At 47.3% G+C, this 16,611-nt stretch overlaps 1 long non-coding RNA gene across 1 annotated transcript; it reads right to left on the bottom strand.

Annotated features, from left to right (window-relative positions):
- Positions 1-2,794: 2,794 nt before the first annotated feature.
- On the bottom strand, positions 2,795-6,305 carry LOC132390279 (uncharacterized). The gene is made up of 3 exons (XR_009510839.1): positions 6,141-6,305; positions 5,055-5,146; positions 2,795-3,336 (listed from the first exon to the last, which is right to left on the bottom strand). It is a non-coding gene; the product is annotated as an uncharacterized LOC132390279 (long non-coding RNA).
- Positions 6,306-16,611: the final 10,306 nt, after the last annotated feature.

Raw genomic sequence — 16,611 nt, forward strand, 5'->3', positions numbered from 1 at the left:
GGACAGATGTTGTGAGGACTTCTGAAAAAGTCAAGAAGAAAAAAATCGAGCCTGTCGGGACTCATGTTCTGAGCTGCGTACGTTTCAATGCAGGAAGAATTGTTTGAAGGGCCGGAAGGTGTGGGGCATCGGAGACCGAACAAAGAAAACGGTCAGTTTAAATCACACTGTTATAGCAGGGCCGGTGGGGGCTTGTGTGTGTGTCCACTCATGCCAGAGTGACGAGTCTACCACAGAAGAACGGTCTAGCTGAAGGACAGAGGGTTCATACCTGAATGGCCACAACGAAACGACGGATCAAGAACATAAAGGAAGGTTTGCCTGCCTGTAGCTGTTACAGCTCTCTCTCTCTCTCTCTCTCTCTCTCTCTCTCTCTCTCTCTCTCTCTCTCTCTCTCTCTCTCTCTCTCTCTCTCTCTCTTTCTCTCTCTCTCTCTCTCTCTCTCTCTCTCTCACTTCTCTCTCTCTCTCTCTCTCTCTCTCTCTCTCTCTCTCTCTCTCTCCAACGATTACAACACAACAACCAACAGCTACTTCAGCACGTATGAACTGAACTGAACTTTATATTTTCCCATGATAATTCATTATCCCCTAGACAACGATAGAGCTTGTTTATTATCGATTATTATTATTCCCACACGTTTAGGTTTATTATTGCTAATGTGTATTATCTATATATTTGCATTATTGATATTGATTTGCTTATTTTACTAATAAACACTTGAAAATAGTAACCACCAGACACCAATGGATTCTTCTATCTCTGCTGGTTAGACACCCATTTTCGGGGTACTTAACACTGTGCTCTATCATTCTTGGACTCTGCTCATAACTGCTGTAGGCCACAAACGTGTGGAGACCTTGTGAACTTTTGCGACCATTAATCGCTTTGTGCCGTGTTCAGGTGTCCACATAAACTCCCAGTGACAAAGTTCATCCGAAATAAACCATGGCTGTTATTTCAGGCGGACAAGGTCGAATATCTACACAAAAAGCGGTTAGATCTTGTCTTCGGTCTTTGTTTCACCGCAGTTGACCTTGTGGCAATCACTATTCTCTGCCGAGGAAATTGCAACGACGGTCTGGAGAGGCAACTGGGTGTGTTACGGTAAACTCCTATTACCTTTTTCGGTAACGTTTGAGGGATTTTATTAGGCAAACCGCCTGCTGAATCCGCTACTTCCTTTCTTCCTCATTTTGACCCTCAATGCTCTGACCGTCGGACAGATACTGGCGGCGAGCAGAGTTCGCAGGGGACTGAAGGGACGGGGAAATTGCGGTAAACAGCGAGATCCGGAGATGGAGAGTCGGAGAGTATCTTTCTCTGTTGGGCGACAACCACTCTGGTCTTCATCTTCATGCGGTACCTTTCCACCGACCTGGCAACGTTTATCCGGCTTTTTTCAGGCTCACAATTGAGGCTCTGTGACTCAGAATTTCAGCAGCTGCACAAATACATTTATTTACGGAGTGACCCAGACCAGATTCAGACAGCAGATGAAAGTTCTTCTGCAATCCCCCCGCTAATTTAGTTTTGAAGCTTCTTAGATGTTTGTACCGCTCAGAGGAAAGAGTCAAGTAATTCTCTAATTTTTGGAAATAAAGACACATCTGCGCTGCGAACATATTGAAAAGTTTAACTCCCTGAAAACGTTGCAGTTCTCATTCAATCCGTTTGCTCCCAGCAAGTCTGTCTTTCCTTTCCTTTAACTTAAAGACTACTTTACTCTGTTGTAGATTAAATTGTCTGCTTAATTCCCTTCTGTAAGATGTGTTTTACTTTCCACATTAAATCACCATAATATCCAGTACTGAAAACTCATCGATCCATTCTCGAAGATTGCATTTCATAAATCTTTGGAGTGAACTGTCCGTGTCTACTGATCCGGACATCAATTATCTTTCAGTGGTGTTTCATTGTTTAATGTTTCAGTTTGCCTTCTGTACCGGCTGCTGTTTGATCTATTGCCCTTATTTTGCCTGGCTATTAATTCCTAGCGTCAGCACATGTTGAAAATCACGAAACAAATGAGATATAACTTTGCCTTGGTCCAGTTTCACTCGAATTCTACAACACCTCGGTACAGTTTCCCTACTGGCCGAACAGTATTTTCCACAGTAAATACAAGTGGATCTTGCTACAGTGGATTTACACACAGTTCTTTTAGAGTTAGGATGTCGAATAAGATGAACTCAAGCAAATTAAAATACCTTACGCTTTATACGTTACACTTATTTTAAAATGCTTATCTTCAAAATTCTTACTCAAGTGCGAGTTATTAATATCCCAGTCATTCAATCTATATTCCAATATTAAGCAATCCGGGATTCCTTTCTTTTTTTACCCCAGGGCTGTTTTGCTTTAATGACATTGAACTGTGACCTGGTTTGTCATGTCGTGTGTCGCAAGGAGTTGGATCGTAATGTATGACGATAATTTAATAGCTCTGGGTCTGTGCTTGCTGGAGTTTGGAAGAATTGGGGAAGAACACATTGCAACCTATCGGACAGTGGAAAGTCCAGATTAAGAATATGGGGAGACAATATTTCCTATTGTGACTGAGACTAGGACCAAGGTGCTGAATCTCAGTATTGAGAACATCCAATTAAAACACAGAGGACGAAGTTACTTCTTTAACCAGAGAGCGGTGAATCTGTGGAATGCATTGGTGTAGGCAGCTATGCAGGCTAATACATCTGAAAAGTTGAATCTATTGGAATCTGCTGCGCCTCCCGCTGCGCATTTTAAAATTCTGCTCCCAAGATACGCGGGGACTCGTTCTATTATGGCGCTGCATCATGGGAAAATTAGGCTAAAGGCCATCTAGTGAAACATGCTCATTGTAAACTAAACAGTTTGGGCAAAAGATCCTCCAGTGGAAATATAGACCCCTACAATAATTTTATACAATTTTGTAATTTTATTTAATTTTGTAATTAGGGAGACTCAGTGAGGAGCAATATATAGAAACACATTCCATCAGACTGTTTTCCGAGATCAAAACTGACAAGTAAAGCTGGACAATGTGTGAGAATCATAATTACCAATGGAATTCTGAGCTGACAGGCGGCATTGAAAACAGTTAAATTGAACTCAATCCAGGTGTTCCGGAGTTGTTCGCTGTCGTGCACTTACGTTTCCCGTTCCTTGCTCTCCAGTGACGTTGTTCAGCCTCTCAGTGAATTCTCTCCAGTTACGGGGGAGTTATCGCTAACACGCTCTGCAATGATCTCAAATCCCAATGGGAAACGAACTGAATAATCTGCTTGTATACAGCAGGAAGTGAAAGTCGTCACGTTGACTTTGGCCTGGAACAGGTTACACGGCTGTTCTTTCCTAGTGAACCAAATGAAATGAACAAATACTTGTCCTTATGTAACTAACTTTCTAAGAAAGTGGGCGGATTGTTTTGTTGTATTCATTTGTTTAATTGAATTCAAATTTTCCGAAACTTTGTTCGGTTATTAGAAACGGGGATGGTGCTGGAGGATTGCCGTATTGCTCATGTGGTTCCATTGTTTAAAAAGGGTTCTAGAAGGAAGCCTAGCAATTATAGACCTGTCAGTTTGACATCAGTGGTGGGTAAATTAATGGAAAGTATTCTTAGAGATAGTATTTATAATTATCTGGATAGACAGGATCTGATTGGGAGTAGCCAGCATGGATTTGTGCGTGGAAGGTCATGTTTGACAAACATTATTGAATTTTTTGAAGAAGTTACGAGGAATGTTGACGAAGGTAAGGCAGTGGATGTAGTCTATATGGAATTCAGCAAAGCCTTTGACAAAGTTCCACATGGAAGGTTAGTTAAGAAGGTTCAGTCGTTAGGTATTAATGCTGGAGTATTAAAATGCATTCAACAGTGGCTAGATGGGAGATGCCAGAGAGTAGCGGTGGATAATTGTTTATCGGGATGGAGGCCGGTGACTAGCGGGGTGCCTCACGGATCTGTTTTGGGCCCAATGGTGTTTGTAATATACATAAATGATCTGGATGATGGGGTGGTAAATTGGATTAGTAAGTATGCCGATGATACTAAGGTAGGAGGTGTTGTGGATAATGAGGTGGGTTTTCAAAGCTTGCAGGGAGATTTATGCCGTTTAGAAGAATGGGCTGAACGTTGGCAGATGGAGTTTAATGCTGAGAAGTGTGAGGTTCTACATTTTGGCAGGAATAATCCAAATAGAACATACCGAGTAAATGGTAGGGCATTGAGGAATGCAGAGGAACAGAGAGATCTAGGAATAACTATGCATAGTTCCCTGAAAGTGGGGTCTCATGTAGATAGGGTGGTGAAGAGGACTTTTGGAACGCTGGCCTTTATAAATCAAAGCATTGAGTACAGAAGTTGGGATGTAATGCTAAAGTTGTACAAGGCATTGGTAAGGCCAAATTTGGAATATTGTGTGCAGTTCTGGTCATCGAATTATAGGAAAGATATCAATAAATTAGAGAGAGTGCAGAGACGATTTACTAGGATGTTACCTGGGTTGCAGCAATTCAGTTACAGAGAAAGGTTGAACAAGTTAGGTCTCTATTCATTAGAGCGTAGAAGGTTGAGGGGGGATTTGATCGAGGTATTTAAAATTTTGAGAGGGATAGATAGAGTTGACGTGAACAGGCTGTTTCCATTGAGAGTAGGGGAGATTCAAACTAGAGGACATGATTTGAGAGTTAGGGGGCAGAAGTTTAAGGGAAACACGAGGGGGTATTTCTTTACTCAAAGAGTAATAGCTGTGTGAAATGAGCTTCCTGTAGAAGTAGTAGAGGCCAGTTCAGTTGTGTCATTTAAGGTAAAATTGGATAGGTATATGGACAGGAAAGGAGTGGAGGGTTTTGGGCTGAGTGCGGGTAGGTGGGACTAGGTGAGATTAAGGGTTCGGCACGGACTAGGAGGGCCAAGATGGCCTGTTTCCGTGCTGTGATTGTTATATGGTTATATGGTTATATGGATTTGGGATGACACTGAGACCTTGCCCGCTTATAGCTGTATTTGGTGAGGCAGATGAAGTTTTGTGTTTAAATGCAAACCAGTCGGATATCATTTCACTTACATCGCTTTTGGCCAGTAGGAGAATCTTGCTGGTCTGGAAATCTGCCACTCCCCCATCTGCTGCTGCTTGGTTAGAGGGCGTAATGTTTTATTCTGAAATTAGAAAAGATTAAATGCACTCTGAGGGCGTCTGTGAGAAAGTTCTATTCGAAATGCAGGCTTTTCTTGTTGTATTTTGGTAGTCTTAAGGAATTACCTGCTAGTTGAGGGCATTTGATTGTGCTTGGGTAGTTGCTTCTCTTTTAACACGCATATCGTTTACCTCACAGGGTGGTTGATGAATTGTAATATGAGTGTATTCTGGATCATCTGAGATGTTGTAGATGTGTGTGGGTCATCGTCTTGAAGTAGTGTGGGGGTGTGGCTGTGAAATGTCCGTACTTGTATTTGTGAAGTGTGTATAGTAAATACATTAACAGTCATTGTATGCTCTGGGAGGGCGGGTGAGGGGAGGTTTGTTTCGGGGTAAGATACAAGAGCAAAATGGAGGAAAATGTAATCCATTATGTATTCTATATCATGCCGTTCCTTCATTAAAATATATTATAAAGAAAAAATCACAGAGAAAGGGTGGTGTGCTGTGTAAAGAGGAAGGAAGTGGAGGAGAGTGGGGCCACAGAAAGGGTATTCAGATTCAGCCGTTGGTGCAGAACATGTGAGGCGCCATTTTCTTGTTTCCTGTCTTTGTTTGGAGTCTGTTTAAAGGCCGGCATTCACAGACCCATGGCCAGGAGTCACAGACAGAGCGAGCATCCCGCCATACAATCCCATCACACACTCCTGGAAACATACACTGAGTAACGCTCCCTCCGCAATGATCCATCACACATTACCGGGATCATACACAGAGTGCAACGCCCTCCATGTTGTTTTAACACACACGGCGGGATCACACTCAGAGTGAATCTCCGTACATACCGTCCAAACACGCAGTTCCTGGGTCTGATAACCAACGAAACTCCCTAAATATTATCCCATCACACTCCCGGTGTCAGACATGTGAAGTACCTCCCGGACCATCGCAGCAAACCCTACCGGAGTTAGCAAAAGTACGAAACCCTCTCCCTCCTCCGTTCTCCCCACTCACCAGTACCCAGCCTTTCGGCTTCCCAGTAGTCTTGAATTTTCTGTGTCTCTCGGAGATGGTGTGTGTGTGTGAGCGGGCTGTGTGCTGCCGTTAGAGGAAGGAAGGGGAGGAGAGAGGACGCCAGGGACAGGGTGGTGAGAATGTAAACACTGATGCAAGCGGTGTGGAAGCACATGACCGGCCTGTGCATGCAGATTTGTGGAGAGATTCAGATCCTGGCGATCGATAGCTATGGTACGGGGGGAGGTGAAACATTAGACATCATCTCTCCCTCATACTCCGCACAATTGTCTGTGTCCCAGAGTGGGAGGAGAGTGGAGCGACGACGTAGATGGAGACGTTCAGCAGGTGGTGTGTCACGGAGACGGGGCGGGGCGTATGGATACGTACGCGATGATGGAGACGGCGAAGTGTGCAGCAGAGTGTGTGGGTCACGGAGACTGGGTTGCTTGTAGGCGAGAGATGGGTGACGGAGACGGGAGTGGTGTACTGCAGTCTGTTTGACGGTGACTGGGAGTAGTGTAAGAGTTGGGTGACGCTGTAGGAGAGTGGTTTTGGAGAGGGAGGGTGTTGTGCATTCGGGGAGGACAGTATCGAGTTACAGTGCAGGGCCTGACTGTGTTTGCATCGTTGAGTGGTGAGATCCTGCTGTGGGGCAGAGCCTGTCAGTTTGTGAGTGACATGATGAGGGGCGTGTTCATGTCAGATGTGGGTTGTGGCAGTGACATCGAAACACTTACAGTGACCCACTGAAGAACATCACCGGGTCACAGTGAGGGTTGTGTGTCTCGTTCATAGCTTATGCAAACGGTATTGTCCAACCTGCAATCTAGTCTCACTAATACCTGCCGTGTCAGGCTAAGTGCCGTTGACCCCTGACCTGAGCGCATCGGCCCTTCAAACAACACTTCCTGCATTGAAACGTACGCCGCTCAGAACATGAGTCCCAGCAGCCTCAAACGTTTGCTTCTTGACCTTTTCAGAAGTTTTAACAACATATGTCCCAACAACCACTCAACTAACTGTAATGGCGATCTTATTTACATGTCCCTGCAACTCTAGTTTATACCACCACTCTCCCCTTCTAATGGCAAACCTTACCGCTGGGATATTAGTTAGATTGTAGTTCAGGTGAAAACTGAGAAAATTGTTCGTGGGAGAGGAAATGAAGGATCTGAGCAAGGTGGGGGCGGTGTGAGGCGATCTCCAGGCAGGTGTCAGTGCTGCCCCCCAGTGTTCGCTCGTCAGAATACAATCTCTGTTCTGAATAAATGTAAATTACAGTGGCATTCAAAAGCTGTATAAATGTGTGTGTGTGTGTGTGCGCGTGGGGGAGGGGGTGCGCGCGTGTGTGTGTGTCTGTGTGTGGATGCGTGTGTGTGTGCGTGTGTGTGCATAATGCGTGAATGTACTGACTGTTATGCTACACATGCTTGCTATCTTTAAATTTTGTACATATTATGGACGCTGCAATCCTAAATATTTAGCCACATCTTAAACTGAATATTCTTTCTAATATTGGCCACACCTGCACATACATATGCTTGGAGAACAGACTCCCATTTTCGCCTATACACTGGTGACGATAACGGCCGCATACCATCGAGGAATCTCCTTCTTGTCTACAGCACCTCCTTTCCGTTCCCCTAACAAAGAGAACTCTATGGATACAGCTCGCCAGGGTTCATCCCTTATTCGCTGCTAAGCCACAGAACAATAGTTATTGCCAGATACCTGACTGATGAGTCTTTCCCCTGCTTGGTCATCTGGATACTTCCGGATGGGAGGAGCGAGGTGCAAATGACCAATCAGGGGAAAGTCTCACCGGTCAGGTCTCTGTCACTGACTATAGTTCTGTGGCTCAGCAGGGAGGCGGGTGAAATCTGGCGAGTTGTATCGATAGGGTTGTCTTTGTTATGGGAACGGAAAAGTGGTATTGCGGACGAAATCCTCGATTATATGCGGTTGTTATCGTCACCAGTGTATAAGTCGGAAGTTTAAAGTCCTCCCATCCAAAGTGATCTACCTGTTATTGTGCGGGTTGGCCAGAAGGGGACTCTGCACTGGCTCTGGCTGTTTAACTTCTTTCAGCTTCCTGTCTTTCACCCAGTTTCCTGTACCCTACACCGTGAGTGCAAAGACCACACTATATGTCCTCCTTATCACGCCCTCAGCTTTCCGAATGATCCCGAGTTCATCCAGTTCGAGTTCCAACGCTGTTACGCAGAGTGTCACGGCGAGATGCGTGTGGGTCTCAGGGTTTGGGGTCGCTTAGCGTCCGTTTGGTGTTGTGTGCATGTCATGGTGAGGGGTGTGTAGGTGTCACAGTGACAGCTGTGTGGCTCCCTCACTGCCTATGCTGTCTGTGATGTGGTTGTTCCCAGTGTTTCGCAAACTATCGTCAAAGTCTTTGATCTGTCCACACGATGAGCTTAAATCTATAATTTTGCCCCTCCTGCAGAGTGGTGAACTTAAATAACCGAACAGAACAAACCCTTCAGCCCACCACGTTGTGATATACCAATTGAGCTAAATCACTTCTGACTGCACAACAACCATCTGCATTCTCTGAACATTAACGTCCCTGTCAGAGGTATGTGAACCCCTCTCTCCCTGAGTTTGTCAATGAATCCTATGTGACTAGTAAAGCCGCCCCTCAACTTTGAATACTTCCCGCTTCATCACGACGAATACAACCGAAACCGGGAACGTTGAGCTGACGCTCCTGGCCGCCCTGCAACGGCGTCTCACTAATGACTACAATATCCTATTTCCAGGCGTTGACCCCCGCCATGACCTCATCTGATTTTCGTACAATACTTCCCGCATTGAAATGGAGGCAGCTCAGAACATGAGTCGCAACAGGCTCAACATTTTTCTCCGTGACTCTTGTCTGAGGACTTAACAACATCTACTCAACTACCAGTCCGCTATCTGTTATGGCAGTCTGGTTTTCATTCCCCTGCAACTGTAGTTTAAACTCCAGCACTCCCCCTTTTTTAGGCAAACCTCCCTCAGCGGTGTTATGTTCAATCCAGTTCAGGTGTAAATTGAGAGGTTATTCGCTTGGAGAGAAAATGAAGTGTCTGTGCAACGTGGGGTAGTGTGGCGCGGCTTCCCGGCGGGTGTATGTACCGCCCCCTGGTGTTCGGCGAGTGCTAAAAAGATTCAACAGGCCTCATAAGTGACGTCGTCGGTGTGACTGGAGGTCTCTCTTCGGTCCGTCGACCTACAATTAGAATATTCTGCTCTCCCGCCAGGATTCCGTACTGCTCTAAATGTGGAATTAGAAAGAAGCAAACAATAGATTCGCTGTAAAGAAACCATTCCACGTTTCAGCCCTGGCATATTGCCTTTTCCAAAGTTCAAAAACGCGAGGAGCTGTTTTATAATGCTCTGTCATTGAAACCTGCCCGTTCGCCAAAATTTTATAAGCAGATGATTCCGACAGTCAGGCACAGAGCGACGGCCCCTCCACACCGTCCTATCTCTTAGACCCGGGGTCAGACACAGAGTGAATCTCCCTCCATACCATCGCATCACACACTCCCGGGGTCAGACACAGAGTGAATATCCCTCCACTCAGTCCCATCACACACTTCCGGGGGTCAGTCACAGAGTGAATCTCCCTCCACTCCGTCCCATCACACACTCCCGGGGTCAGACACAGAGGGAAACTCCCTCTACACCGTCCTATCACACACTCATTAGTACGGACACAGAGTGAAACTTCTTCCTAGTCCCATCACACACTCGCGGTTCAGATTCCACCCACGTGTAGTTCCCCTCCACCGAGTCATTTTGAGAGGACGATAATGTAAAAGCAAGCATGCTAAGGGTTAACGAGGGAATGTGAGGCCGCATTCGGAGAATTGTGAGCAGGTTGGGATCCCTTATCGAACGATGTATGTGGTTATCTTGGAAAGGGTTCTATGCAGGTTCACAGAATTGATTCCAGGAGTGAGTGGCTTTTCCTATGAAGACCGTCTGATGGCTCTGGACCGGTACTCGCGGGAATTCAGAATAATGAAGGGTGACTTTATTGACAGTTTTCGGATTGTGAAAGATCATGATAGCGGTGACGTGGACAGAATGTTTCCAATTGCAGCGGAATCTATGATCAGACACAGCCTTACAATACAAATGCAGAATATCTTTTAGAAAGCCGATGATGAATAATTTTCTTCGCAGGATCCTGGTGAATCTGTGGAATTCAAAGCCTCAGGCAGACATGGACGACCATCCATTCGGTATATTTAAGACATAGTTTGAAAAATTCTTCATTATTGAAGGCATAAAGTTATACCGGGGGAAGGCGGGAGTTTGGAGCTGAGTGGACAACGGATCAGCGGGGAAATGGCCAAAGGTCTCGATGGCCCAATTATGCCCTGGTGTCCTATGGCTTTAGTTACATTTCCTCGGTTATTGAGCGTCAGAAACTCGGAGGAGCTTTGGCCGTCCAACACAGTCATGCAAACACAAAGGTATCATGTGCACGACTCAACAGGACACATGGACGTTTCCGCACCTCCATTTCCCGGAGAACGGTTAACTGTCACTTTTCTTCTAAGATTCAGATATACAATTATTCAGTGCCACATTCCTTCATAGACAGTCTATCGTTAAAGGACTTTAGCTGAGCACTCAGTGCTCAACCGTAGGAGTTCCATCTCCAGTACGACTGCTTATGATGTCGTCTTTGGTTTGGGTTGGTGCCGGCTTGTTCATTTCGAGTCTGAGTCTGAATTAATTCCAGACCTGACTCTGCATTTGGGTTCAACACCATCCAGAGCTGTCTCCGTTCGGAAGGGATCACAGCTTTAGGAGTTTGAGGGGATGAGCTCTCTCAGTGTAGACGAGGAAAATTCTTTGGATGTTCGGTGGAGAACTTTCTGACCAGCCGCATCGCCGCTGGTGTGGATGCTGCAACGCACAGAATAGTAACGGGCTACAGAGGGTTCCAGCCTCAGCAGCCACTGTGACGGTCACACCTTTCCCCACCATCGAGGACATTGTCAAGAGGCGATGCCTCGAGAAGGCGGCATCCATCACTGAGTACTCTCCCCACTCGGGAGAAGTTCTCTGCTCGTTACTACCAACAGGGAGGAATAGCAGGAGCCTGAACACCCACAAACAAGGATTCAGGAAGATCATCTTAACCTGCGCCATCACATATTTGAACGCACGAGCACACACTCGACATTTTTGCTCTGTTTATTAATGTTTTGAACTTACATTAACTGTATATCTTTTTGCCGTACTGATGATGCAAAAGAACAGATTCCAGGACGTATAAGTTTCAGGCAAACAATCCAATAGCGCATCTGCTGAAGCACAGAAGCATAGAATATTACAGCAGGGAAACAGGCCCTATGGCCATTCTTGGCTGTGCCGAAACATTTCGCTGCCTAGTCCCACTGACCTGCACCTGGAACATATCCTTCCATACACCTCCTATCCATGTATCTGTCCAAAAGTTCCTTAAATGCTAAAAGTGAGCCCGCATTAACCACTTCAACTGGCAGCTCAATCCACATTACAACCACTGTCTGTGTGAAGAAGCCCCCACTAATGTCCCCTCTAAACTTTTCCCACTTCACCCTGAGCCCATTTCCTCTGTTTCCTTTTCTCTCAGTGGAAAATACCTGTTTGCATTCACTATCTAGACCCATCATAATCTAGACCCAGCAAAATCCCTGTAAACCTTCTCTGCACTCTTTCAAACTTATTAATATCCTTCCTGTAATTCGGTGACCAAAACGGCACACAATACACCAAATTCGGCCTCACCAATGCCGTACACAACCTCGCCATTACATTCTAACTCTTACACTTAATAGTTTGATTCATAAAGGCCAATATACCAAAAAACTCTCTTTACTACCGTATCTGCTTGTGTCGCCAATTTTAGGGAATGTTTTATCTGTATTCCCAGATCACTGTGTTCTACTGCTCTCCTCGGTGACTTACCATTTACCCTGTATTTTCTACCTTGGTCTTTCCCTCCAAAGTGCAATACCTCATATTTGTCCTTATCAAAATCTTCCTGTCATTTTTACCTAATTGTTCCAGCTTGTCCAAATCCCACTGAAAGCTTTGAAAACCTTCCTCACTGTCCACTACACCTCCAATCTTTGTATCATCAGCAATTTTGCTGATCCAACTTTCCTCATTATCATCCAGATCATTGATTTAGATGACAAATAACAATGGACCCAGCATTGATCCCTGCGGCACACCACTAGTCACAGGCCTCTACACAGAGTAGCAATTCTCCACTGCCATTCTCTGATATCTTCCTTTGTGCCAATGCCTAATCCAATTTACTACCTCGCCATGTGTAACCAGCGACTGAAACCTTCCCAACTACCGTCCCGTGCGGGATGAGGGTTGGGTTATCGAGAGCCAGACGGCACAGGATTGAGGTGAGAGTGGGTGCAAAGGAGATAGAGAGAGAGATCAGGGTGACCAAGGGTTTAGAGAACGGGGATGGGAGGGTGAGAGAGGTGAAACTGGTGGGCAGAGGGAGAAGAAAGTTCGAATTAATAACGGGTGATGAGGGTGTGGAGAGAAATGTAGAGGAAGTTGGAAAGTATGGGACGGGGGAAAAGGTGAGAAAGAAGGGGATGGACAGGGAGAAAGGTCGGTGTGTGGTGGGGTGAATATGGTTGCTACAAGAAGAGGAGAAAGAGTAGGAGGGAGGGATAGAGAGGTTAGGGAGGGAATTTGAAAGGACCGGGGGTGAGAGGGAAGGAGGAAGAATGAGGAGAAACTGGGGTTAGTGACTTGATTCATGTCCCCTCCAGTGGCATTAGACAGAGATCCTGGATCTTTTCAGGAATATCCGGGAACAAAGGCGCCGACTTCTCGCAGATGAAACGCCGATCACTATCACAAGGGTTACCTCCTGGGTATGAGTAACAGTCTCTGCAGTCGGACGTCCCCGAGGACACATTGTACAGGAGTCGCCAGGCCACGTGCCTATACAAAAGGGTTAAAAATTTGAAAAGAGACCACCCCAGCCGAGAACGTCTCTAGGTTAATCCCATGAATTCGCTATCTCCTAACAGCATGTGTCAGTCCCCAAATTTATCCCACACAACCACTCTCTCCCCACCGCCCCGTGCCGGTACGCAGACAGATAACACGGTCCCAATGTCTCCACACAATCCCGTGTCAGTCCCCAGACTAATGGCACTGACCCAATGTCTGCCCGCAGCCCCGTATCCCACAGGACCGATTTTCACCACAATCTTCTGTCAGTCCTCATGTGAATCGAAGATGCCCCCGAAGAAACTCTACTTTCCAACCACCTCCTCACAGAGTCATGTCTGTCCCGAAATGAATCCCACTGTTCCACACTCTTCCCTCAGCCCTGTGCCGGTTCCAGGTTCATCTCGTTGCCCCTTCCTCTACCTAGAGCTTCGTGTCTGTCTCCTAACATATCCCACAACACCGCGCTCTCCCCATAAACTCTAGTCCGCCTCCAGACATATACCATTAGTCTGCCTCTCTCCCACATCCTTGCGTCAGTTGACAAACTCATCCCATTAACCCACTGTGTGGCCACCGCCCTGTATCGGTCTCAGATCTAATCCAGTTGTCCTCGGCTCACCCCTCAGATCTCTGTCATTCACTAAAGGATTCCCACTGTTGCTCCCTCTCCTCACAGCCCGGCGACTGTTTTCAAATTAATCACACGGCACTGCGATGTCCTGACTCGCATGTGTCAGTACCAAAATAATGTCTGTCTTCGGATCTGTCCTCACTGCCAACTGCCAGTTTGCGGAATATTTGCACTGCCCTCTCTTTCACCGACAGACACGCATCGGCCTCAATATGCTCCCGTTTTACCACCCTACCTCATATCCCTCCCTTTACCCACAAAATTATTTCAGTCCCATTACTAATTCCATTTTCTCCCATCAGAACTATGTCAAACCCAAATTTCAACTCATAGGTCAGTCATAATCTCACCCGTTTTCGCATTTTCCAATCCAGTATGTAACGTTTTGCTGGACAAGAGCGCGGAAAACAAAATTCTGTGAAATTAAGTTCCTATGATTAATACCGAAAATCATAAAACAAAATATTTAAGGAGCTTTTCTCAGTTTATTACTGCAAGAGTCAGTGATGGGACGGAGTACAGGGACCAAGCACTGGAGTGCGTGATGGGAAGGGAAGGAGAAAGCTTCAATGTTTGTCTGACCCCGGGAGTGCGTGATGGGACGGTGCGGAGGGAGACTCACACTGTGTCTAACCCCGGGAGTGTATGATGGGACGGTGCGGAGGGAGATTCACTCTGTGTCTGACCACGGGAGTGCATGATGGGACGGTGTGGAGGGAGATTCACTCTGTGTCTAACCCCGGGAGTGCGTGATGGGACGGTGTGGAGGGAGATTCACTCTGTGTCTAACCCCGGGAGTGAGTGATGGGACGGTGTGGAGGGAGAGTCACTCCGTGTCAGACCCCGGGAGTGTGTGAATGGACGGTGTGGAGTGAGATTCACTCTGTGACAGACCCCGGGAGTGTGTGATGGGACGGTGTGGAGTTAGATTCACTCTGTGTCTAACCACGGGAGTGCGTGATGGGACGGTGTGGAGGGAGATTCACTCTGTGTCTAACCCCGGGAGTGAGTGATGGGACGATGTGGAGGGAGATTCACTCTGTGTCAGACCCCGGGAGTGTGTGATGGGACGGTGTGGAGTGAGATTCACTCTGTGACAGACCCCGGGAGTGTGTGATGGGACGGTGTGGAGTGAGACTCACTCTGTGTCTAACCACGGGAGTGCGTGATGGGACGGTGTGGAGGGAGATTCACTCTGTGTCTAACCCCGGGAGTGCGTGATGGGACGGTGCGGAGGGAGACTCACTCTGTGTCTAACCCCGGGAGTGTATGATGGGACGGTGCGGAGGGAGATTCACTCTGTGTCTGACCACGGGAGTGCGTGATGGGACGGTGTGGAGGAAGATTCACTCTGTGTCTAACCCCGGGAGTGCGTGATGGGACGGAGTGGAGGGAGATTCACTCTGTGTCTAACCCCGGGAGTGAGTGATGGGACGGTGTGGAGGGAGATTCACTCTGTGTCTAACCCCGGGAGTGCGTGATGGGACGGTGTGGAGGGAGATTTACTCTGTGTCTGACCCCGGGAGTGCGTGATGGGACGGTGTGGAGGGAGATTCACTCTGTGTCTAACCCCGGGAGTGAGTGATGGGACGGTGTGGAGGGAGAGTCACTCCGTGTCAGACCCCGGGAGTGTGTGAATGGACGGTGTGGAGTGAGATTCACTCTGTGACAGACCCCGGGAGTGTGTGATGGGACGGTGTGGAGTTAGATTCACTCTGTGTCTAACCACGGGAGTGCGTGATGGGACGGTGTGGAGGGAGATTCACTCTGTGTCTAACCCCGGGAGTGAGTGATGGGACGATGTGGAGGGAGATTCACTCTGTGTCAGACCCCGGGAGTGTGTGATGGGACGGTGTGGAGTGAGATTCGCTCTGTGACAGACCCCGGGAGTGTGTGATGGGACGGTGTGGAGTGAGACTCACTCTGTGTCTAACCACGGGAGTGCGTGATGGGACGGTGTGGAGGGAGATTCACTCTGTGTCTAACCCCGGGAGTGCGTGATGGGACGGTGCGGAGGGAGACTCACTCTGTGTCTAACCCCGGGAGTGTATGATGGGACGGTGCGGAGGGAGATTCACTCTGTGTCTGACCACGGGAGTGCGTGATGGGACGGTGTGGAGGAAGATTCACTCTGTGTCTAACCCCGGGAGTGCGTGATGGGACGGAGTGGAGGGAGATTCACTCTGTGTCTAACCCCGGGAGTGCGTGATGGGACGGTGTGGAGGGAGATTTACTCTGTGTCTGACCCCGGGAGTGTATGATGGGACGGTGTGGAAGGAGATTCACTCTGTGTCTGATTCCAGGAATGTGTTGTGGGAGTGTATTGGGGGTGTTAACTCTGTGTCTGACTCCGGTGGTGTGTGATGATTAATGTTACTGAGTGATCGTCTCGCAGACTGACACATACCGCTTCATTACTTGAACTGATTTCGAGCAGCCTTGAATCACGTTTTGAACATTGTAACACCGCTCTGCGGAAAGATGTTTCAAACGTGGAAACGTAATAACACCGCTCTTTATAAGTGATCCAGTCCTTGGAACATGTTTGCTCTGGAAATAATTTAAACAAAATCAACACTGAATCTCCATTCGCACCAACTCATCGTACACTCCCAGGATCAAACACAGAGTGAATATCCTTCCACACTGTCGAATCACACAGTCCAGAGGTCAGACACTGATTGAATCTCTCTCCACACCGTCCCATCACACACTCCCGGTGTCAGACACCGGCACTTTCCCTATCTCACTCTCTCTCTCTCTCTCTCTCTCTCTCTCTCTCTCTCTCTCTCTCTCTCTCTCTCTCTCTCTCTCTCTCTCTCTCTCTCTCTCTCTCTCTCTCTC

The sequence above is a fragment of the Hypanus sabinus genome, unplaced genomic scaffold, assembly GCF_030144855.1.
Source record: "Hypanus sabinus isolate sHypSab1 unplaced genomic scaffold, sHypSab1.hap1 scaffold_828, whole genome shotgun sequence".
NCBI classification, from domain to species: domain Eukaryota; kingdom Metazoa; phylum Chordata; class Chondrichthyes; order Myliobatiformes; family Dasyatidae; genus Hypanus; species Hypanus sabinus.